This window comes from Notamacropus eugenii, chromosome 6 (genome assembly GCF_028372415.1).
Source record: "Notamacropus eugenii isolate mMacEug1 chromosome 6, mMacEug1.pri_v2, whole genome shotgun sequence".
Lineage (NCBI taxonomy): Eukaryota > Metazoa > Chordata > Mammalia > Diprotodontia > Macropodidae > Notamacropus > Notamacropus eugenii.
The window spans coordinates 91,550,535-91,575,257 of NC_092877.1; the positions used below are offsets into that span (position 1 = coordinate 91,550,535).

Sequence of the window (24,723 nt, forward strand, 5' to 3'; positions counted from 1 at the left end):
CAAATTTCAATATTGAAAACCCTGCTGCAGAAACATCTTTTCAAGTCATTAGAATATTTACATATTTTAAAAGAAAAAAATTTAAACATGTTTTAGAGTTTCTGTTTTCTGAACAGGAGGACTCAAAAATTCTGTGCTAGAGAGTTAGTTTTTGATTTTTGCAAATGAAACATGAAAAGTATAGAAGAGCACCTCACTTGAGGCAGAGAGGGATCTTGGAAATTGTTTAGTCTCATCCTTTTTTTTTGGAACACTAGGAGATTTTGATCTCTTGGTGGGGAGGTTTCTTTCTTATTTTAAAAAGAAATTAACATTTGATAAGTTTGCAAAGTGAGCAAAGTCGAGAAATAATTTTATATTACATGTAGTTGCTTTCCATCCAAATCGCTTAAATTTTAGTCAAATGTAATGATATACGGTAGCCGGATCTCAAGTTTGAGTCAATGTATCATCACAAAAGTTATTTTTACTTCAAAGGGTTTAAAAATTGACACAGTGATATTGAAAAAATTGCTCTACATACTCCCCTGTGTTCCATAAAGTATGTGCATCGAAAGATTATACCATTACCTTTGAATATCCTAAAAAGTGTTTTTGCATTCTAAATTATGGATCTTTAAATACATAAAATTATAAGATCAAGGATTTAAAAACTAGTAGATATTTTAGAGAAAATCCAATCTAACCCCTTCATGTTACAGATGAAAAAGCAAGCTCAAAAAGCTTGTGACATATTTAATCATTAAAGCAAGAAATTGAACCATTCCGTTATTGGCTTAGACTGGATTCTGCAGAAGGCAGCAGCAGAGTACAGGACTTGGAGTAAGGAAAACCTGAGTTCAAATTTTACCTCAGACATTTACTAACTGTGTAAACTTGGTCAAATCTCTTCCCTTCTCCCTGCCTCAGTTTCCTCTTACAAACTGAGGATTATAATAGCACCTATTGCACTGGGCTGTTGTAAGGAGAGTAAGATAATATATATAATATAAATAAATCAAGAAGATAACAAACCTTGAAGCACTATAAAATTATCATTACTGCTATTATTATCTAAAGGCTCACAATGTATTTTTCTTCCACCCTTTAACATTTTAATTTTCCTCACGAGTGAAATACTACATTGTTGATACTATAAATGTAATCATTGTTCTTAGTGGTATCTGGCTCTTCCTGACCCCATTTGGGGTTTTTCTTGGCAGATGCATTGGAGTGATTTGCCATTTCCTTCTCCAGCTTATTTTATGAATAAGGAAACTGGGGCAAACAGGGTTAAGTGAATTTCCCAGGGTCACACAGCTAGTGAATGTCTGAGGCCACATTTGAATTCAGGAAGATGAAACTTTCTGACTCTAGGCCCAGCACTCTATCCACTGTGCCATCTAGGGACCTACAAATGTAATTACTTTTCATTGTTTTTTATTTCCCTCTTTGTACTACTGATTTACTGCTGTTAATGCATCCTCCTTGAGACCAGAAAAGGACTGGTCAAGACTGTGTCTTATACAGAATATCCAATAAATTCAGAGCAATGATTCCTCAGTATCTATGACTTAGAGCAACTTTGAGATAGGAAGTGTTCATTCTTTGTAGTGTTCAAAACAGAAGATACTTTTAAATAACTCCAAGATTCTAAGATTCCAAAGTGGTAATGAGTCATTTCACTCTTCCGATTTTCATCACAGAGAAGACTGGAATGAACTGGTCCATTCCTCTACAATCTCTCTTGGGAAGAAATATTATAATAACATTGTTTCTGCCCTCTTCCTCTCCCCAATAAAACTGAAATTAATTGGAAAGGAAGAAGCATAAGAATAAATGCAACAGCCACAAAAAAATAAGAAAAAGAAAACCTTGTTATTGCAAGTTTGGAGGGTGTTCACTGTTTCATAATGTCATCAAGAAGTCTTTGATATGAACATAGCCATAAAAGAGAGTGTTTGCTATCCTTGGTACCTCTGTTTGCAAAGATTTTTTTAATCCTTAAGTCAGTTTTTTTTTTTCTGTCAGCTCTCCCTCCAATATCCTCTTACCACTATTATCATTTGTCCTTTCATTTTAGTTGAAAAAACTGAAAGACAGGAAAAGAGGCCAAAGAAGAAAATGCCAACCTGCCTTTCTATTGCTAGAGACCTGAAGTTTACTATATTTCAAGTTAATATGATTAATACAAGTCTCTCTCATGGCACCTAACTTATTTTTGTTATTTTCTCCCTTCCTTTGAGATATGAGAAATAGTTGATTCCTCTAATGTCTTTCTGAAACCTTCCATATACTTAAAATCTGGGCTGCTCGGAGATGTTTGGTGTCAGTGACTTTGAAAATGTCTTCTCTATCTGGTGTAGGTTGGAAGCCCACAAGCTTTACTTTGATCATCAGCATAGGATGGCATTTGTAACCGAGGAGCTCTTTACTAAATCTTCTTGTAATTTCATAATCCACAGTCTTGGAGAAAATGGAGGAAAGGGCTTACCATTGCCTAGGATCATTGAGGGGGTAGCTTTTACTGACCTAATTGGAGGTTGGTGTTAACATACAGTCCTACAACAGCCTCAAGAATGCTAACGATTACTATCAAAGCTCCAAAAATCAGTAAATATGAGAACCAACATTTTTGTATCCTTCTCCCCACCCCCCAAAAAAGAGACAGTTTTTTTTAACGTAGCTGAATGTTTTCTGCCAATTCAATGACCAGATATTAAATAAATGTAGTAATTAAAGGCCTCATATATGCTTCTAAATAACAGTTTTCAGTTTTAATGATAAAAGATATGGACTTGGAGAAAGGGGACCTGGCCGGAGGCCCACACTGCTGCCTCTGTGACTTCGGACTTCCGACACATTATTCAGTCTCTCTAGGACTCAGTTTTCTCATCTGTAATGGTTGGAATAATTGACTTCTAAGTTTCCGTCCAACTCTAAAGCTATGATCCTGTGATCCTAATGTATTGTTTGTAATCAAAGAGAACCAGGAGATTTTCAAATCTCCACATACAGCAGTAGCTGGAGGTCACAGCTAAAAGAACTGTCACACCCGTTTTGATATGGTGTGCCAATGTGACCTCCTGTGGTTAATGGGTCAGTAAGTTCCCTTGCTGAGATTCTCAATAGTTAAATTTCTAAATAGTTAGCAAAAGAAGCCAGTTAGACTTTCCACATGGCCTACTATGCCTGACCAAGGGGGATTTTCTAAAGATCCGCATGATTAGCACACTTTACATTTTAAATCATTAGCATTTCAAGCTGAGTAAGAATGTGACCCTACTTCACACTTAGCTAATTTTAGTTCACTTGACTAAGCAAAGAGCTTCATTTTCTGAACTTATTTCCCTCTATTCCCCCAGAATAACTTCCGCCCCATGCCTCTTTCCATGAATTGTAGAATGTGAAGTTTGTCAGAAACATTTTCAACTTCTCTGTTACTGAAGTCTATTTCAATTCCGTCTGAGTTTTTTGCAAAACATATTTCCTCATTACATTCCAGGAAGCAAAGGTGTGGCAGTTCTGTTGATTTTAGCTGAGAAATAAGCAAACCTCCCTTGACATGAAATGTGAAAGGTGCCCACCTCTCTACCTTATTCTTACAGGGAGTCACTTTCTTAAAGCAAAGCTTTAAGCTGCTCTGAGCAACTACTACGAGACACTGATAAGTTCACAGTCCCCAAAAGTACAGACCATAAAGCACTTTGACCTTTGACCAAAAGAAAAAAATTGAAGATAAATATGTGGTATGTTCAAATCAATGAAACCCTGATGATTTCATTAGAGAAAACTGGGGTGTGGAAAGACTATTGTAATCTGTACTTATTTGTTTTTCTGTTTAGAGTGTTCAGCTCATACCCAGACAGAGCAGAGCTCAGATATTGCCTGGAATACTTACAAGCTATGAGACTTTGACCAAGTCACTTAATTTTTCTCTCAACCTCAGTTTTCTCATCTGTATCATCAGAGGGTTGGAGTCCATGATCTCTACAGCCTCTTTCAACTCCAAATCTTTTATCGCAAGATCTAAAAAAATAAAATAAGCTTTGCTAATTCTTAATATATGGATAGATTCTGACTCCTCCGTTCCATGGCAAGTAATATGTCATATGTAAAGTATTCGTAGGGATTATAGATCTTCACGTTTCCCTTAGGATACAAGTAGCTTAAAAAATATTTCTACAAAGAAACCATAGATTGATGATGATGATACAAATGATGTAAGCACAGGCAAATAAAAAATGATAACCAGTAATGTAGTCCATGATATACCTATTCAAGTTGGATTTATATATTTCTGTTAAGGATATTTTTGGGGGGTACGACAGTCATTAAAATCAATCTTCAAAATAATCTAAATTTAGATTCAGACCTTCAAATCTCTACATCACATAGTGTTAAACCAATATTTTTTAAATGAATGGAGTACATTCAAATACATTGCTTTCCACTCAAGCATTATTAATTTTTCTATTAACAGTAATATATGAGAGTAAAATATTTTATACTTCTAAAATAAAATGAAAAATTTTAATGTCACTTATTTCATCTTTATCACAGTTTTCTCATTTCTATTGCTTGTACGTTTGATGAGACATATGTGTTTAGTAGTACATTTAGTAGTACATTTACAAGTAAATATATATATATATTTTGGGTATGTGCTTAAAAATTTTTGTCTGACAAAAGGTGAGAGACCAAAAAAAGTTTTGCATAACATTGGTATAGTAAAGGAAAACCAGTTTTTAAGGGAGTGAAAGAGAAAGTGGGAATTCAGCACCCTCAAAAGCAAGAAATTTAATAGGGATTCAGAATATGAATGATAGATCTAAATGATAAGGACAAGGCTCCTCCTAAATGCAGTGGAAAAATTAGAGAGAAGTACACTTCCTTGCTGAGTACCCATACTGATATAATTATGTATTTTTGAAATATCAAATTGTATAGATTATACAGATATAATTATATGGATTCTACAGATATATATGTATATACATACACACATATCATGCATATATATATGCCCACACATACAAATCCTACAAATGCCTTTCATGGTCTCCCCTTCTGACAGTGCCCTCTCTCTGGGATTACCTCCCATTTATACTCTACATGTCTTGTATGTACATAGTTGTATGATGTTATCTTCCTCATTATTTTCTTTGTCCAGAGCTTAGTAAGTGCTTAATCAATGTTTATTGATTGATAAATTGATAAATACAAAATTGCTAACTAAAACATAATTTGGGAGGGAGGGAGCTACCATTTGGAACTGTCAGGAAATGCTTCATGTACCAGACAGTGCTTGAGTTCCCTATTGTCAAAGAGAGATTCTAGAAAGTGAAGTTAAGAAGCAGTCCATTCCAGCTAGTGCAGCTGGTACCAAAGCACAGAGAAAAAAAGATGGAGTATCCCATGTGGGAAACAGATTGGTCAACAGTTTGATTGGATCACGGAGCATGGAGAAAGGGAATAATGTCGAATGATCCTGAAAAGAGAGTCTGGAGCAAAATTTTGAAGTTAACAGGAGTTTATATTTTTTTCCTAAAGGAAATAGGGAGCCACTAGAGTTTAGTGAGTATAGGAGTGACGTTGTGTGTTGGAAATAGTTTGCACCAGCAAGTGAATTGTTTAATTTTCAATATAAGCACTGATACTTCAGAAATCATCAAGTGGTACAAATCAGAGTTTGATTTCTTATTTTGTCGATTATCTGGGCTTAAAAAGGTGTTAGAGAAATTGTTATTAATGCAGGTAAAATTTAGAAATATGCCATACCAATTTTTTGAGAGCCACTTGTTTAACATTTACCAGCACACCACTAGGTTCATTTAAGGAAAATCACTTTGACAGCAACGTATAGGAAGGACTAGCATGGAGAGACGTGAGGCAGTAAAGTAATTATGAAGCTGTTGCGATAACCTTAGTGAAAATAAAGTTCTGCTCATCATGACATGGAGGGGATTCTGGTTTCTCAAAAGTCCAATGTCATCAAACGCCATTTGGGGTTTTCTTGGCAAAGATATAAGAAACTGAGGCAAACAAAGTTAAATGACTTGCACAGGGCCACACAGCTAATGTCTGAGGCCAGAACTCACAAAGATGAGTCTTCCTGATTCCAGACCCAGCTCTTTACCCACTGCACCACTTATCTGCTGGCTTGGCAGGTCCTGAAGTCGAAAGGTGTCATTCACATCCTGGCCAGCAGATGAATTGTATGTCTACTCTCCAAAGACCCCCAAGTTATGCATACAGAGACTCATTGCTAGAGTGTTGGTCACTGGGTAATGAATGCATTTGGCCACAGCAGCTCATGAAGACCAAATGCACAGATGCCTTGCAGTCAGTCTGTCATTGAAGGGAGTATTCATACTGGTGAAAATTATGGATTCTTGAAGAATCGATAGAAGTATCATTATCATCATTTTCCTAGTTTTACAGATGAGGAAACTGGTACAGGGAAACTAAGTAACTTGCACAGTGTCTCCAATCAGTTAACGCAGAACTGAGACTAGAACTTAGCTAAATCTAACACTCATTCCTCTGGGCTAGGGGTGGGAAACCTGCAGCCTCGAAGCCAAGGTTCCCCACCCTTGCTGGGCTCTGGGCCCTGCCTGGGCATTGCTTCATGCCTCCTTTCCTTCCACCATCTACTAACACCCTCTAGTTACCACTTCAGCTCTTGGAAAACCCAGAGATAAGCCTTCCAGAAAGAATTTTCTTAAGGAGAGGTGAGGTGGAGATGCGGGTGTTAAGTATTCAGAATGATTTCTTAATGACCACACCATCTAAAGTTATAATGCCATCCCCTCTATGATCGCATGGAGAAAAACAGTTTTGTTTTGTTGTGGGCTTTTTCCAAAGACAAGTAATAATTACCCACTCATTAATCATTTTTCACAGACTTAGGATGAAACAGAATGAGTTCATTTGCCCTAATAATCATAATTATCCTGTGTACAACTAGACATTAGAAAGGAAGACTAAAATATCAATAAAAGATTACTTTTACAAAGAAACAAACACCACACAAGCGCACTTAGGCAACTCAAAGCTGGAATTCAAGAAAACACCGGGAAACATCAATGTCTTTACCAAGTCGCCCCACCCCCAGGCACTGGGGTAGGTGCTGGGGATTTAAAGACTAAAATGAAGCATCCAAGTTACTGCAAACAGTGGGTAATGTGGTGTGTAAACTGTCAGTTAGTGTATTTTACTTTTAATTCTAAGGGCATAACGCTCTCCAAGTGAGAGAGATGGCTCAGAGCACCCTCTCCTCCCATTGCTCAGGTTTTCCTTCTCACTCTGCCTCCTGTTTCCCCCCAACACATTCCTCTGCAGCCTCTTTCCACTGACCCATAACAGTTCCTCTTCCAGTCTAGCAAGAGATGGCAGGCTCCTCTGTGAGCCTGCAACTTCATCCACATATGAGGACCCAAGCTGGGGTGAAGGGAGAGGACGACAGTGCGACGTGTCTTAGTTGTTCGAAGACCAGTGAGCCAATAGAGAAACCTAATACCCTTTTGGTGAAGACTGACTGACCAGGGGCAGTGTGGTACAGTAGAAAGAGCACTGAATTTGGAGGCAGAAAACCTGGATTCAAGTTCTGATTCTAACTCTTACTATCAGCATGACCTTGAAGAGATCACAGTCTCTGGGCAGAGGTTTCCTCATCTATAAAGTGCAGTGCTTGGACCTCTAAGTTTCTTTGAGCTCAAAATCCTTAAGCCTTTGGCCTTTTCTCCCCTCTCCTCTTCTCTACTTTCTCTCTGTCTCTGTCTCTGTCTCTGTCTCTGTCTCTCTCTGTCTCTCTCTCTCTCTCTCTCTCTCTCTCTCTCTCTCTCTCTCTCTCTCTCCTCCCTCCCTCTCTCTCTCTCATGTTTGTGTATGAGAGTCTCTTGCAGCCATTTGGGAGGTTCTTTGTGCAATTTACACAACAGCAGGAGCAGAAAAGCTCAGGGTCCGTGATGTGAGACATCAGAAGATGTCAGAAGATCTGAGTCCTGTCACGAGCTAGCTTGGCCAAGTCATTTCCCTTCTCTGCACTCTGGTTTCCTTGTGTCAAGAAAGGAAGGAATTTGAAGTAGCCGAGGTCTGAACTCCCTTCCAACTCTGACGTTTTCTAATTTTAAGTGACATTTCTTCCACAAAGCCCTCTGCTCCCCGTGGCTGTGCTTCACTTGATTTCAGAGAACAAGAGATTGGTCACAGTGGCTGGCTTGCCACCTGCTTGAAGCATTCAGCTCCATCCAGCACGTTGATTTTGGCAAGCTTTAAAGGGTACATACACAATAACATTTGTGTGTTTATAACATCTGGGGGAAATGAGAAGTCACAGGAAGAGAGGACTTGACTGTTTCTTTATAAAGGGAGTCCAGGAGTTAATTCTATTCATTGTCTTATTCAAAATCAAAAGAAAAGGCAGCTCCACTTCAGCAGCCATGCACTCACATAAATTCATATTACAACAAAGAAAAGTAATAATAGCTAACATTTATATAGTACACTCAAGGCTGCAAAGCACTTTACAAATATCTGATTTTATCCTCAAAACAATTATGGGAGATAGGTGCTATTCTTCACGATTTACACATGAGGATAATAATAAATGGAGATAATAATAGTGCCTACCACACGGGGCTGCTGTGAAGCTCAAATGAAATAATATTTGTAAGGCACCTAAACACAGTGCCTGACACATAGTAGGCACTACATAAATTCTTATTCCTTTCCCCTTCCATTTTACAGATGAGGAAACTGAGGCAGGCTGACATTATGGGACTTGCCCAAGTTACATAGCTAGAAAGTTCCTGAGGCTGGATTTGAACTTCATGGCTCCTGGCCCAGCTCTCTCACTGTGCTACCTAGCTGCAGAGAAGATGCTAGATACTGCATTGGTAGAGGAAGTTTTCTTGCCTGAGAGTTCCCTTTACCAATGAAATCACAGGTCCATTTCCAAACCCTATTCCTACATGCTTATACGTACCACAATTTGTCCAGTCATTCCCCAATCAATGGGTCCATAAATCATTTATAATGTTCTGCTATGCAAGCAGTGTTACTGTGGATATTTATTTAAATACATGTGGGAATTTTTTTTTTTTTTACCAACATTACAACTATTCTCAAAGATGAACAAAAAGTACTGAAATTCTGTGGACACTCATTATCTCAGTCTGACATATGGAAAAGAACACTGGATTGGGACTTAGAAGATTTTGTTCTGTAGCTCATTACGTGTATTGGTAGCTTGAGCAAATCACTTTGAACTTCATATTCTTCCTCTATAAAAATAATGACCTCTGGGGTCCATTCCAAGTCTAAAGTAGGCTTCTTCCCAGATACTGAGATGGTGACTCAACTGTTTGGAAGCCAATTCCAATATGCTCTCTGTTTTTGTTTTGTTTGGATGCATGCTTTCGTCAGTGTTGAAAACTCCAAGTTTAGAATCTTCCTCCATAAATTCTGATCTGCAACTGTAATTCATAGTCATAGAGAGTTGTCTAGGGGCACTTAGAAGTTAAACAGCTTGCCCAGGACACAGCTAATGTGAATCAGAGTCTAGGCTTAAAGACAAGTCTACCCTACTTCAAGGCTTCCTGACACTACTATGTCAAACTGTTAACTCATATCCTTCTGGAAAATGGAAATTACCCTCCCCAGCTGAACTGGGTTAAAAAGCCCCTAAGTGATGCTTTCAAATAAGCCATAATCTTTTTTGTTAAAAAATCATTTTCATGTTGAAGCCTTTTGTTTTTACATCACATTCGTTTCTGAGTATCTCTCCTCTACTTCCTCTGTAACAAACATTAAAAAAAGGGAAAAAAATCTATTCAGCAAACTCTAAGCATCAGTTATAACTGAAAATAGATACAACATTCCACACAAATATATTTTCTAATCTCTGCAGTGAGGGAAGTAAGGTACATTTTCTCAACTCTTCTCCAAAACCACATTTGGTCATTACAATTGCATATCATTTAGTTCCTTGTGTTACTCTTCCTGTTTAATTTTCGTAGTCATTATGTATATTGTTTTCCTGGTTTTTGTTATTTACTCTGCATCACTCTAGATATTTCTCTACATTTTTTGTATTTGTCACTTTTATAGCATATAGTAGTAATACATTCGTGTAACTACAAATTTTTCAACCCAACAGATGGAAACCTACTTTATTTCCAGTGTTTTTACTATGACAAAATATAATTAACTTTTATTGTAGAAAAAACCATATATCCTTGGATATTTCTATCCTTCTTCATATCCAATGTGATTATTGTCCATATTTCCCCATAAATTCTCTAAAAAAGATCTACCTCTTTAGGTAGGGGAGACCTTCTTGTTCTATTATTATCACAAAGGTATTTGTGGGCCACTCAAATTTTCCACCTATTGTACCTCTTTTTTGACATAATTGGACAACTTCTTTTTCTAATTATTCATATCCTTGACCTATGGTGAAGTGAGGCAGTATGGCATAATGGATAGGGTGCTTAGTTTGCAGCCACCAAAGAAGGACTGGGTTTATGTTCTATCTCTAACAAACTCACTGTGTAACCACGGGCCAATCACTTCACCTCTTCAGTTTCATGGGCAACTTTCTGTGACTAGAACTTATAGATGAGTAGCTGATCTTCATTGGTAGAGGGAGTTTCCCACACTGATAAACTCTTAGGTATAGGGAAATAATTGGTGATGATGATGATGATGATAAAGATCTGTGATTTCGTCTGTACAAATTCTTCCTCCACCAATGCAGATCCCAACTGATTCACACTAAAGCAGACCATAGACTCCAGAGCTGGAAGGGCCCTAAGATATCATCTCGTTCAACAACTCCATTTGACAGGTCTCAGTTTTACTAAATTGAGACTCAGAAAAGTCAGGGGCATTGCAGAACACCATATGGGTCAGAAGTGGCAGGGCAACTGTGGTCTTCATGAGTCCATATGATCAAAGAAATTAATCACCAGGTAGCCAGCCTTCAGTTAATGAGTCTTTCTGAATTTAGTTAGTCTGGTCCATGGGTTGGTTTTCTACTTGAAACCTTTCCAGCTTGGTAGTGCCTTGCCATAGATTGTGCTACATGAGCAGAGTCTTGGTCACCTCAGTGCCACACAGAGGCATGAATATTAGTGGAGGAATTAGCCTTGTGCTCTTCAGTGTTTTTATCAATGACTTGTGTAAAGGCATGTCAGATTTGCAGAGGACACAAAGCTAGGGGGGTAGATAACACATTGCACTATGGCATCTGGATCCAAAAAAAGCCTGACAGATGAATAATAAGCCAGACTTAATAAGATGAAATTTAACATAGATAAATGTAAAATGCTATCCTTGGGTTCCAAGAATCAACCATACATGTACAAAACAGAGGAAGCATAGCTAGACCACAATTCATATGAATTTCTAGAGGTTTTGGTGGACTGCAAGATCCTGAGAATCAAGTGTCATAAAGTTTGAAAAAAAATTACTGTGATCATAGGCAGCATTATTGTTTGAAATGAAGGAGATGATAGTTCTAGAGTATTGAACTAAGTAATCTGGGTATTCAGAAAATATTTAAAGGTAATTGAAATTAATTAAAAGGTCAAGCAACTGGAAGCCTTCATCTCCTCATTCCATATGAAGATGAAATGAAGGAACTAAGATATCTGAACAGGAAAAGAAAAGGTTTAAGGTATATGTAATAAATATTTTTGAGTATTTGAAGAGCTATCATACAGAAGATGGATTAGACAGTTTCTCTTCTTGTCCCAATAGGCAGAACCTCTCCTAAGTAAAATAACTGCAAGGTAGATTTAAGCTTGATGCAAAGGAAAAAGTTCTTAATGATTAGAGCTGTCAGAAAGTCAAATGGGCTGCCTAGGGGGAAAGGGGTATTGGGTTACCTTTCCCTGGAGGTCTTTAAGTGAAGGCTACCTAAGCATTTGCCTTGACTTGTTACAGAGGGCATTCTTGTTCAGATATGGATTGGACTAGTTGGTCTGAGGTCCCTTCCAACAGTGACAAAACTTTCTTCTGATTCATATTTTAGAATTACCCACATTTATCTCAGACAGATCTTTTTATCACTATTGTGCAGAAAACTGATGCTCAGAACTGTCAAGCGTATCAGAGTTGGGACTGCACAGCCTAGATTTAGGGTTAGGGGTTAGATCCTGGCTTCACTGCTCTTTCCTATGTCCTTAGAGAACGTGACAGGCCCGATACCTAGCAACAGCACATAGAAGCATACTCCTGTTCTGCTGAGGTGTCATTTATGGAGCAAAGAAAATAAGGATGGGCCTCTTTGCTCTTGGAGAAATTCTAATCCACTTCATAATAAGCACAGCACAATATCATTTCTACGCTGTGTCATTTAAGTAACCAGAGGAAAAAAATTAAGCATGGTGATATGTGTAATATTAACTTTTTAAAAATCCATTCAGACCATACAAAAAGATGTGATCCGTCCCAAGGAGACAGCAAGCTTTATACACCACACTATCCCCCTTGCTTTTTTCTAAAGAAATATGTAAATGAGGTTTGTTTTATTCCATCTAGACTAACACATTTTGTCTTGCAAATTAAATTCAGGAAAGGGTGATATATATGTGTATGAATACACATATTCATTACAAGTAACTCATTATTCTCATCCCAGGATCCCAAAGGGATTCCCTTCATCAGCAGGAAAGAGACCAGAAGAAGCCGAAGATTGATTCATGGTCATATCTGAGAACCCTTTGGGTAATGATCGTGGAGAATGCCAGAGACTTCAAATACCCAGCTAGAGATTTTCTGGGCTGACTGAAATGGAGTGAGAGTTGTAAAGCTTGCACCACCAAACCCAGTCTATACTCAGGGCTTTACCCTCACTGATACATCCTCCCTCCCACTCATACTACACAGCACATGGCAGATAGGGAGTCAAATGAGTATAGCCTTCCTGTAAGTAGTGATGCTAGGCTAAAACCTGAGTGACTTGTTTCATGAGATCCTTACATTGCCATAGCATATTCCTCCCTCTTCTGTCCTTAGGCTTATGTAAACTGCCATATCTTTGGATTTTTGGAGAACCCTAAATGTCTTTATGACCACACTTTTGTGGAAAAAATTGAACACAAAGTGTATATGGGGGGGCGGGGGGAGTGAGGATGTCATGAGGACAAATAAAGTATTTCTGAGCCCTCAGAAATCCCCAGGAAGTCTACAACAGTCGTAGACTCTCACTACTCACTACTCTAGAGTGACGTTTCCTAGTGACCTCCGTCTGAGGCTTTCTCTTCAAAGGAATGAGTTAAGAGCCACGGAAGGTTAAGTTTCTGCATTTAATACGGTCATTGCTTTAGCTTTTACAGTGCCGTTCCTCTCCCCCCACCCCAGCTGTGATTCAGAACAGCAATGTTTTCTTTGGCATGAGGCATTCTCTGGCCCAGGTACTAGTTCTTAGTTGCCAGTCATATTCTGTATATATATTCTATACAGTTCTGCATATATGTACATGTTGTCTCTCCTATTAAAAGGTAAGCTTCCTAAAAGCAGAGACTGTTTTACTTTTGTTTTTGTTTCCCTAGTACTTAGACAGTGCCTAGCATGTTGTAGAAGCTTAATAAATACATAATTGCTTGTTGATTGATTAAAAATTGAATCATTGAGAAGAAAGGAAAGAAGGAAGGAAGGAAGGAAGGAAGGAAGGAAGGAAGGAAGGAAGGAAGGAAGGAAGGAAGGAAGGAAGGAAAGAAGGAAGGAAGGAAGGAAGGAAGGAAGGAAGGAAGGAAGGAAGGAAGGAAGGAAGGAAGGAAGGAAGGAAGGAAGGAAATAAGTGTTTCCACCCTAAAAAAAATTTCGATTAACATTTTTATTTTTAATTGTTCGACATAATATATATATAATAGCTAGCACTTATACAGTAAATTAAGGTTTGCAAAGGAGAGAAAGGAAGTAAGGAGATCACACTTTCATTTAAAAAGAAAAAAAATTGTTGCACTGACACATACCTAAACTAAGGATCATAATATAAGAACTCCATCAACGAATGGAGCGCTCTCGGCATTGTACTTTCCCATTTAACTGGGCTCCTTAGTTTTCAGTAAATCTTGGAGTACATCCCAGCTTTGTTTCTTTTCAGCATAAATCCCAACACTCTTCAGCCACTGAGGTACTTCCCACAAGAAGCAGACATTGTCTTGTGCAAAGTACTAGTTAACTTCCTGGAACTTTTAGGACCAAGGCATCCCTGGAAGGTACAGGAATTTCTACAGGACTCGGGGAAAGCTGAAGTCTCTCCCATGAAAGCTTGATCTGAGCCCACAAAGCTTGGTCAGGAAAAGAAATCAGTGTAAACAGACACTTGGAATTCGACTCTGGACCCAACTTGCCGAGGACAAAACCACAAAGCAAAACCAAACAAGGCAAACATAAACAGAACTGCAAATGGTGATGCAAAGGTTCATTCAAGGGCTGCCCAGGGAAACTCTAGGTTTTTCTGCCAAAGTAGGCTTAGCATAGTTTCTTTAGAATTTCATCATGTGTCTTGGAAAGCACTCTCTCCCAAATTAATAATAATAATGGCTCACCTTTCCATAGCCCTTTAAAGTTTACATTTTCCTCACAATAACCCTGTGAGGTAGGAAATGGGAGTGTAATCCTTATTTTACAGATGAGGAAACTGAGGCTTAAAGAGAAGTTATTTCTTCATAACCACTCACTTAGAAAGTATCAGACTTGTTTTTTCTTCTGACTTCGAAGCCAGTGTTCTTTCCACTAGCTACATTCATGAAAAATACAATTGCTGAAAATAATAACTCAAATTATTATACCACTTTAAGGTTGACCAAACATTGAACTACATCCCTTGGAGGTTCTGATCATATACATTTTGCAAATGTGAAAACTAGTTCATCAAAGTTAAGTGACAAGGTTAAGTCATGGAAAGAGAAATTCAAACTTGGTCTTCCCACCACAAAAGGTCACCTATGCTTCTTCCCTGACTTGGATATAGAGTCAAGCCATGATTAGATCTAAATTCTTATTATAAAATAACCTAGACCTTTAAACGTCTATCATATACTTTCCATTCATAAACTGCTATCTTTTTACAATAGGTTAAGTTGATCCATTTATGCAGCAGCACAGAGAAATCCCAAATACATTTACAAGCTAATGTTCCATCTTGCATTTAAAAAATTATACCATTCTGCTATACTGAAAGTATCAGAAAGCAACAGAAAAAAACACCTGGGGGTTTGACAAGTTTTCTTATGTATCTTGGTGGTCTTTATATATGTCATTGCTCATAGTAGAATAATCATTTACCTGTTACAGTTCGTTCAACAACTACCCAATCTCTTGACACGTATTATTTCTAGTCTGTTGGTATTGTGAATAATGTTACTATGAATAATTTTGTACAAGAGGTCTTTTTGCCTCTGTCAAATATATCATTGAAGTGTAGTTCTAGTTGTGGGATTACCAAGTCAAGGATATGTAAGGTTTTGTAGCTCTTATTGTATAATTTTACATTCTTTTCCAAAAAGCTCGCACCAGTTTTTAGTTCCATCAGCCCTGAAATAGTTTGCCTATTTCTCTACCACCGCTCTGTCATTGAATTTTATTGTTTCTAACTATCTTTGCCCATTAAAGCAGTGTAATCCCGAATCCAATTATGAGAAGGAACTGTTTTTCATTTTATTTCAAGTGCCAAGCACAATGCCTCATGTTGAGCAAGTATCTAATAAATTCCTTCTTGATTATACTGGGTTGGAATGGATTGGATTGGATTAAATTAGAATAGTTATCTACTAGGATTTGGAAATTTGTGCCAACTTCTTCAAGATTTATTTGGGCTGTCAGATTTTGATCAGAAATATTTATGCCAAAACATTTTTTCTTTATCCGGTTATTTTCTTTTTTTGTTTGCATATGGTGTTTTTGTTATGTAAAAAGCATTTATACATATATTCAAATGATCTTTTTCTTTACCTCAGCTTCTTATATTTGTTGAATAATAAGAACTTTTCTTCATAGTTTTCTGTACAATTTCTTTTATTATAGCTAACATTTATGTAATACTTACATGTATTATTTCATTTCATCCTCACAACAACCCTGGAAGATAGACACTATTTTTTCTATTTTATAATAAGGAAACTGAGGCTTAGAGACTAAATGACTTGCCTAGAATCATGTAGCTAGTAAGGTCTGAGGCAGGATTTGAACTCAAGTCTTCTTGAATCCAGGTCAATATGTGCATTATTGATGTAGCTGGAATTTATTGGCATATGAGACATCACCCTAATGCCATTTTTCACCATAAAACTATTCAGTTTTCTCAACAGTTTTTAATGAATAATGATTGTCTTTCCTGGTGTTTTCTCAACTTGAATTTATCAAACACTAGTCTATTATATGCCTTTTGTTCTAACTCTGTATTATCTCTCATGGGGCATGAAAGGCAGGTTGGCTTAGTGGATAGAGATTGGATTCAAGAAGACCTGGGTTTAGCTCCAGCCTCTGACATATTAACTAGCTATATGACTTTTGGTGAGTCATGAATTTCTTTGTACCTTGGTATACTTACACACATACCTTTAACTCAATAAAAGTAGGAATTTTAGGACATCCTCACTGATAGGAGTATCCTCACAATTATTTCCCAACACCAGCAAAATCACAGAGTCAGACCAAAAATCCTAGGATCATAGATGCAGAACTAAAAAGGACTTCAGGGATGATTTAACCCAGCTTCTCATTTTATAGATGAGGAACCTGGGACTCTAAGAGATTAATGGATTTGCCAAAGGTCATGCAGGTAGTGAGTAGCCAAGCTGGTATTTGAACTGAGGGCCTTTTATTTCCTGATTTGTTTTTTTAAAATCCATACCAGATGGATTTGAATTCAATATTCCCATTCCTTCCTGTTGATTATTTATAATTCAGTCTTTCTTATCAATTATTTACAGTTCCCAATTTTTTTCTATTTTTAATCAAACAAGAATTTATTGAGCTTCTAGTATGAGGGAAGGGGAGAATGCAGAAGAATAGAAGATCTATTCTGTGCTTCAAGGAACTTACCAGAGAGTTGTCTTTAGGGATAGGCCATGTGGCCGATTGGAAGATCCTTGTTCCAAGATCCAGAAATTGTGACTTTGAATTGTGACTCCTACTTGTTTGTTAGCTGTGTGACTGGCACCTTTTTGTGCCTCTGTTTCCTCGTCTATAAATATAACAGGGTTTGTTTAGTTATACTCTTAGATGTCTTTCATTCTAATTATTTGCGTCTCTCCTTTATTCTCTAAATATGTTGTATTTAACATTTACATTTGTAACAGAGGTTGAGAATTGACTGTCATCCTGGGATTTATAGTTCAGAGGGACCATCTCAGTATACTAGTAAGTTCTCAACTTCCTATCACGCATTGTTAGATGTAACAAACTTTAAAAAATTCTTCGAGTAAAGTAGAGGCAATATGGTGCAATTGATAAGGAGTCAGGAAAATCTGGGTTTGAATCACACTTGTGACAATTACTAGCACTATGCACAAATTTTTTTCCCCTGAGCTTCATTTCCCTTTCCATGAAATGGGTATAATAAAACAGTAACTTCTCCCACACAGCCTTGCTGTGAGGTTTAAACCTTCAAGTGCTATGCCAATGTCCATTTTAACTGCATTAACCATGCTTTTTGTCTCCAGACACTCTTACACTTGGTTTAGATTTAAGAATTTTCCACATTTATCTTTCAAGTTACATGGCATAGAATCTTGGACCTGTCAGCATCCTTAGAGTTCATTTAGTCCAAGCTCCTCTTTTTTTTACAGATCAGGAAAGTGACAATCAAAGAGTTCATATAATTAGCCCAAGGTCATACCGTTCAAGGGGCAAGATAGAAACTAAAGCTAAGGCATTCTGACTCCTAGTCCAGTGACTTTGCAAATAAACAAATACAGCCTGGATTTTGTTTTATGAGTTGAAAATGTTTTCTGTGCCCCAGTTGTATTACCACTGGAGTTCAGGTCCAGGTTTTATAGGAAAATATTCTCTGTTAGAAGGTTGATGATTAAACCTAGGATAATTACTTTCTTTTGTATGTCTGTTTGATTAACAAAAACTAATTGTACATGAGACTAGAGGACTTCCAAGGGCCTCCTGCCAACTATAAAATCCTATAAATTTTGAATACAGTACCTTAGGTAAAAATTCATAATATAAGAACATATCCAATTGAAAAAAAGAGTCAAAAAATAACTTGATCTCTCTGTCTCTCTGGTGTTTCTGCTTAAAGTTTCTATTGATTGGAATTCACTCCTAATAAAAAATAACACATTGACAGCTTATTGGATAGCAAAGCCTGGCAAAAATTTCATGAAAGCAATTAACAGTAAATATAAAATCTTAACACTATGAAAGCATGCACAAGTCTAGCCTGTAGTATTACTGTTTATAATATAAACGCTCAAATGAGAAATTTTACTGTAGTCATGAGGAATGATCAGAATAGATGTTGACTTTTGAATGAAACCACTTTATTGACCATAGACCAGATGAAAGATAAATGAAGGTATGAGGAAGTATCTTACTTCTGAAAAATGAAGGTGGAGTAGAAGGAAGTTGAAGTATACTATTCAAATTAAGGGAAACCTAAGTTTAAAAGGGTGTTGTATGGCTCACATTTTTGTAATGTCGGTATTTTTTCTTTTTTTTTTTTTAAATCAGAAGATCACAGATCAGAAATCATCTAGTGCAACTCTTTATCTTACAGTTGAGGAAACTGACACTCAAAGAAACTAAGTGACTTTCCCTGATTCAAACAGGTAGTAAAAAGGAACTCATACTGAACTCATCATCATCCTCTGCCCCTAACTCTTCCATCTTCCTAACTTCCCTATTATTCTCAAAAGTACTACCATCATCCCTTTCACCCAAGCTCACAAGCTAGGTATCAGGCTCAGCATCCCACTTTCCCACCCCCTATCTCCAATCTGTTGTCAAGTCTTGTTGATTTCACTTTTGTAACATCTCATATTTTCCCCTTCTCTCCTCTGATACTGCCACCATCCTGGTGTAGGCCCTCATCACTTCATCCATAGACTAATGCAACAGTCTACTGGTACATCTTTCCACCTCAAGTCACTTCTCTATTTCATTCAGTTATCTACTCAGCCAGCAAGTTGCTCTTCCTAAAGTGAAGGTCTAACCATATCACCTCCTATTCAATAAAATGAGTTGTGTCTTAAGTAGAATTTCAACAAGAGGGAATGAGACTTGAGGCAGCATAAGTGGGGTTGGGCAAATCAAATCCAGCAACTCCTTTGGACTCTTGTGGGTTTCCCAGAACCTCAAGAGCACTTGGAATTAGTGTGATGCTAAGACCACCAGTCCCACTTCCTGCTTGGATCCCACAGCTATCAATAAAGGGAACAGCCCTTATGGAAATGAAATTTATCAATGGCCTCCACAGTTCCTCACTTCCTTGGCAGCTGTATATATGGAAGACCTGGGAAAGAAAGTTCTTGTTGACTAAGATCTCAGCATTGTTAAATGGCTCACAATCAGAACTCAGTATGGTTTTATCAATGGAAATGATATTAAAATTGATTACATCTGCTTTTCTGCTGTACCCTAAGGTCCATAGGGCCTTCGTCTTCAGCTTGTAGCTGAAACTTACTATATGTGAGGTCTTCCTCTTTTAGAATGTCAGGTTCTTGAGAGCAGGGATTGTCTTGCTTTTATACTTGTATTTCCATCAACTAGCCCATTACTTTGCACAGAGAAAGTGTTTAATAAATGCTTTTTTCACTCATTCATCCACAAGCATGGAGGAATTTCCAGACTTAGGGAATGGTGTGAGTAAAGTCAGAAGGCAGGAAGATCTAAGATATGGTTGCTGGATGGTACACTGTTTCATTGCCAATGACATTACAAGCTGGTCCAGTATCTTCAGAGCACAATCTGGCAAAATTTAAGTAATAAAGTGGGTCATTAGGTTTGATCCTGTGATGCCACTGCAGGGAAGAGACTCTAAGGTTACTTCTGATCAAAGTCTTAAGTACCTGCTATGTGCAAGGCATTTGTGCTTAGGCAATAGGAACACGAGGGCAGAAAGAAGAGTCCCCTTCCTCAAGGACCTTCCACAATTCTTATTCTCATCATTCCACAATCCTTTATGCAGGATTTACCCAAAGCACAGAGTGGCCTTCTTGTAGATTTCTTAACGTTTCATGAATGTCAGCAATGTACTTGAGCTATGAGTCTCCTTGGTCATTTGAGTTTATTTTATTTTTAGTTCTGACACTGACATAGTCTTGAATTCAAGACACAGAGGTGGTGAAAACAAATGCAGGGGGAAGGAGAACCCCCACATGAAAATCTGGTGTTAAGTAACTTCCTCCTTCTTTTCTCCCATACATCAAGTCAGTTATCAACTCCAAAATATTTCTCAAATCTGAGATTTCCTCTTTGCTTCCATGAGCCTCCATATCACTTCAGGTTCTCATCACCATCTTCATAGATTATGACAACAGCCTCCTGACTTGTGTTCCCATCTCCAAGTCCTTGCCTCAACATTCCAACCTTCACACTTTCCAGTTTAATCTTCTTTATACACATATCATGTCACTCCTCTCCTTAATACTTTGGAATAGTCTATTGTTCTATTGCCTAATGAAAAAAAAATTTCTTCAGTTTCTTAGCCTGGCATTCAAAGCCCCCACAATCTGACACCATCATCCCTTTCCAATTTCCATGTGTGCTGTGTTTCAGCCAAAATGTTCTGTTTCCTATCCTTCAAATACATCTAGTGCTAGCCACCAATGTGTCCACTGTTATCTAGAAGACCTTCCCTTCCATTTTTCAGGGCTCAGCTCAAATTCTATCTCCTTTCTAAAACCTTCATGTTAGTTCCTCCTCACCACATTTAGAAATGATCTTCCCTTCTTCCAATATCCTATAATCTATTGTACCTTTATAATTCTCTTATGCTTTTATTATATTCTGATATGGTTACTGTCATTTTTAGTATATTGAGTATAAGCTCCATGAGAACAGAAATCAAGTCTTAATTATTTATCTCCCCCTTAGCATTTAACATAGTACTTGCTTAAAGGCTGATGGAAGGAAGGAAAGGAGGGAGGGAGGGAGGGAGGGAGGGAGGAAGAATATCCTTACTTTCACTGAAGGGTGAAGATAATAAAGGAATTAATTACAGGGAACAGACACCCTGTTGATGGCTGATTGATTGTATCAGTGGAAGATTTAGGAAATGCTATAATCATACCTGTTGTTTACTTTTAAGGATATGCGTTTCTGAATTTTATTCCTTATACAAATATTTGCCTATTTAAATTTCAATCACTGAGAGATAGATCCATTCAATATGGCCCTTTTGAAAGTTGGTTGCTGCATTTGAATGAGCTACTACTCCAGATGAATTTCATTATTTTTTTCTAGCTCCGCATAGCAGTCCTTTGGTAGTTCTACTGGTATGGCATTCAGCAAATAAGTTCATTTATATTATTTTATTATTTTGGTTCAGCTTTTGTTGTTGTTCAGTCATTCAGTCGTGTCTGACTCTTCATGATCCCATTGACTATACGTGTCATCCATAGGGTTTTCTTTGTAAAGATGCCGGAGTAGTTTGCTATTTCCTTCTCCAGTAGATTAAGGCAAACAGAAGTTAAGGGACTTGCCCAGGATCACACAACTAGTAAATGTCTGAGGCTGAATTTGAACTCAAGTCTTTCTAAATCCAAGTCTAGCACTCTATCCATTGAGCAACGTAGTTGCCACCTTAGTCCACCCGTGAGCCATTAATAAAGTGATTTTTTTGTTTCATTTAGTTCCTTTGTGTCTTGAATGGTAGACTCCCACATATTTTATATATTCTAATTTTAAATATCTCTTTCTATTTCTTCTCCAGGGTTTTGTTGGTAATATGCAAAAATTCTAATGATTTTTGTGTATTTCTTTTATATTCTACAACTTTGCTGAAGTTGTTGTTTCAACTAATTTTAATTGACTCTCTAGGGCTCCTTAAGAAAATTTTCATATCTGCAAAAAATGGTCATTTTATTTCTTCTTTACATATGTTTATTCCTTTAATCTTGTTTGCTATAGCAAACTGTAGCATTTCTAGCATGGTACCAAATAGTAGTGGTGAGAATAGGCATCCTAGCTTTATCCAGATATTATTGGAAAAGCCTCTAGTTTATTCCCATTATATATAATTCTGGCTCTTACTTTTAGATAACTACTGATTACCATGTTAAGGAAAGGTCCATTTATTTCTATGGGTGGGTTTGTTTTTTGGGGGGGCTTTGGTGTTTTTAAGAGAAATTGGCATTATATTTTTTCAAAAGACTTTTTCCATATCAAATGATATAATCCTATGTTTTTATTGTTCTTGTTATTAATATGTTCTATAATGTATATGATTTCCTTACCGTTGTACATTCCTTGTATAATTCCACCTTGGATGTAGACCCTCTTTATTAATATTTTATTTAAAATTTTTTCATCAATAACCATTTGTGATTTTGGTCCATAATTCTCTTTTTCTGTCTTGATGCTACCTAGTTTAGATATTAAAATTATATTTGTATTATAAAAGAAATGTGATAGGATCCCTTTTGCTTTTTTTCAAATGATATGAGTAATAGTGGAATTAGTTATTCTTTGAATGTTTGAGAGAATTGACTTGTAAATACATCTGATCATCTCAATTTTTTCTTTGAAGTTCATTTACAGATTGTTCCCTATTTTAAATTTGTTAATCTGAGAATTTTATATTTTTGTAAGTATTCAGTGTATATATGCTGAGTAATTCACTATCTATGGTACTTTTCAGCTTAATGAAGTTTCCCTGTTCATCTCTTTTAACCAGGACTATTTTTGCTGTTACTTTGCCTGAGATTACAATCCTTAGCATGACCCATCAGCATTTTCTTAGTTCATTTAAAGTTTAACAGATTTTTTTCTAGCCCTTAACTTTAATTCTGTATAAATCTTTATGTTTCAAATGTGTTTCTTTTAAAAATATATTTTTGGCTTCTGCTTTTTAATCCTTCCTATCCCTCTTTATAAGTGATTTCACACCATTCACATTCACAGTTATGATTATTATGGTTTTTAATTGTGTATTTCCTCTATCCTTTTATAATTCTTTTATGCCTTTCTCTTCTTGTTGTGTGTCCCCTATTTACAAATAAAAAAAAGGGTGGTGAGACAGAAATGTGCTCAACATTGGAGCTTTATGCATGCTGCAATTTGTCCCCCTTCCATTGCCCTCCCACACTCCAATGACAGGTTTTTATCTTTCTTTCATTTTATGCCCCTCTATCCAGTAGACCCTCTAAAGTTAGCTTTGTTTTGCCTATGACTAATCCTTCCTTGTTTCTGACTTCTCTTTTATTCCACCCTTTAATTCTCCTTATACCTTCCAGTTTCCCTGTTCATTTGAATGTTTTTCTACACCAAACTCTTTGTGTGTGTGTGTGTGTGTGTGTGTGTGTATGTGTGTGTGTGTGTGTGTGTTCTACCCTCCCTTGACTGGATCAGTTGAAAGTAATACACAGCTCTCTTAGTTCACATCAGTAGCAGTTGTATATGTCCCATTGGAAACTGAGCTTCCTGACTTGAAAGCAAATCAGCAGACATCATGGGAAGGTGAAGATCTTCCCCAAAGATGACCCCACCAAGCCTATCACATCACAACCTTTCTGGACTATAAGGCAGGCATCATCCACGTCATTCAGGAAGTAGACAAACCTGGCTGAAAGATGAACCAAAAGGAAGTAGTTGAATTGTTAACCATTGTGGTGATAACACTCATGGTCATTGTAAACCCTTACTGGCCTCCAAAATAATCTTTGTTGAGCACATCAGTGATGACTGTAAGAGGCAATTCTACCAGACCTGGCACAAGTTCAGGGAGAAGGTTCCAAGTATTGCGAGTAATGGCTGGATAATGATTATGGGAAGAAACGTTGGAGAAAGAGTTCAAAAGCGTGAAAAAAAATACTTAGAAGCCCACACTCAGAAGCGCCTGCTCCCACTGAAGCAAAAGAAGTCTCACCTGAGGGAGATACAGGTGAGGGGAGGGAGCATGGCTAAAAAACTAGACTGGACCTGCAAGAATGACTTGGTTTATATTATTGGAGTGACCAGTGGAATTGGTTACAAAGATGTCATCAGCTGCTGGCACACAAAGATGCTACCCTGAAAAAAAATTGCTAAAGTCCAGTGGATAAGATGACCTGTATTGAAGGCTGGCACCTTGTCCTTATGGCATTCTCTGTGACTCAGCTTGGTCAGAAGTGCTACTATCACTGCACTGAGAGCAACAAAATGACCACATCTACCAGATCAAGGATGGGAAACTAATTAAAAATGATGTATTCACTAATTATAACCTGTCTGACAAGAAACTCTCTTGGGAGAATTTGTCCACTATGGTAAAGTGATCAATGACTTTATCGTGCTGAAAGGCTATGATGTTGAGACCAAGTACATGTCTTCACTCTACGAAAATCTGCTGATGCAGACTAAATATCGGGCCCTGGGGAACATTGACTTGAAATTTATTAACATCACCCCCAAATCTGGCCATGGTTGATTCAAGATTGTAAAAAAGAAAACTCTCATGAGACCACTCAAAAAGGACCATGCTGCTAAAGAAGATGCTGCCTAATGTTTCCAGGCCAACCTGGAGCTCAGTAAATTGAAATGATTTGAAAGAAATGTAAAAGTGATGCCTGCTTA

The 24,723-nt window shown here is 37.3% G+C and overlaps 1 protein-coding gene across 5 annotated transcripts in view; it reads left to right on the top strand.

The window, feature by feature from the left end:
• Positions 1-24,723, top strand: part of PGCKA1 (PDCD10 and GCKIII kinases associated 1) — a 94,768-nt gene that overhangs the window by 46,243 nt on the left and 23,802 nt on the right. The window lies entirely within an intron of this gene.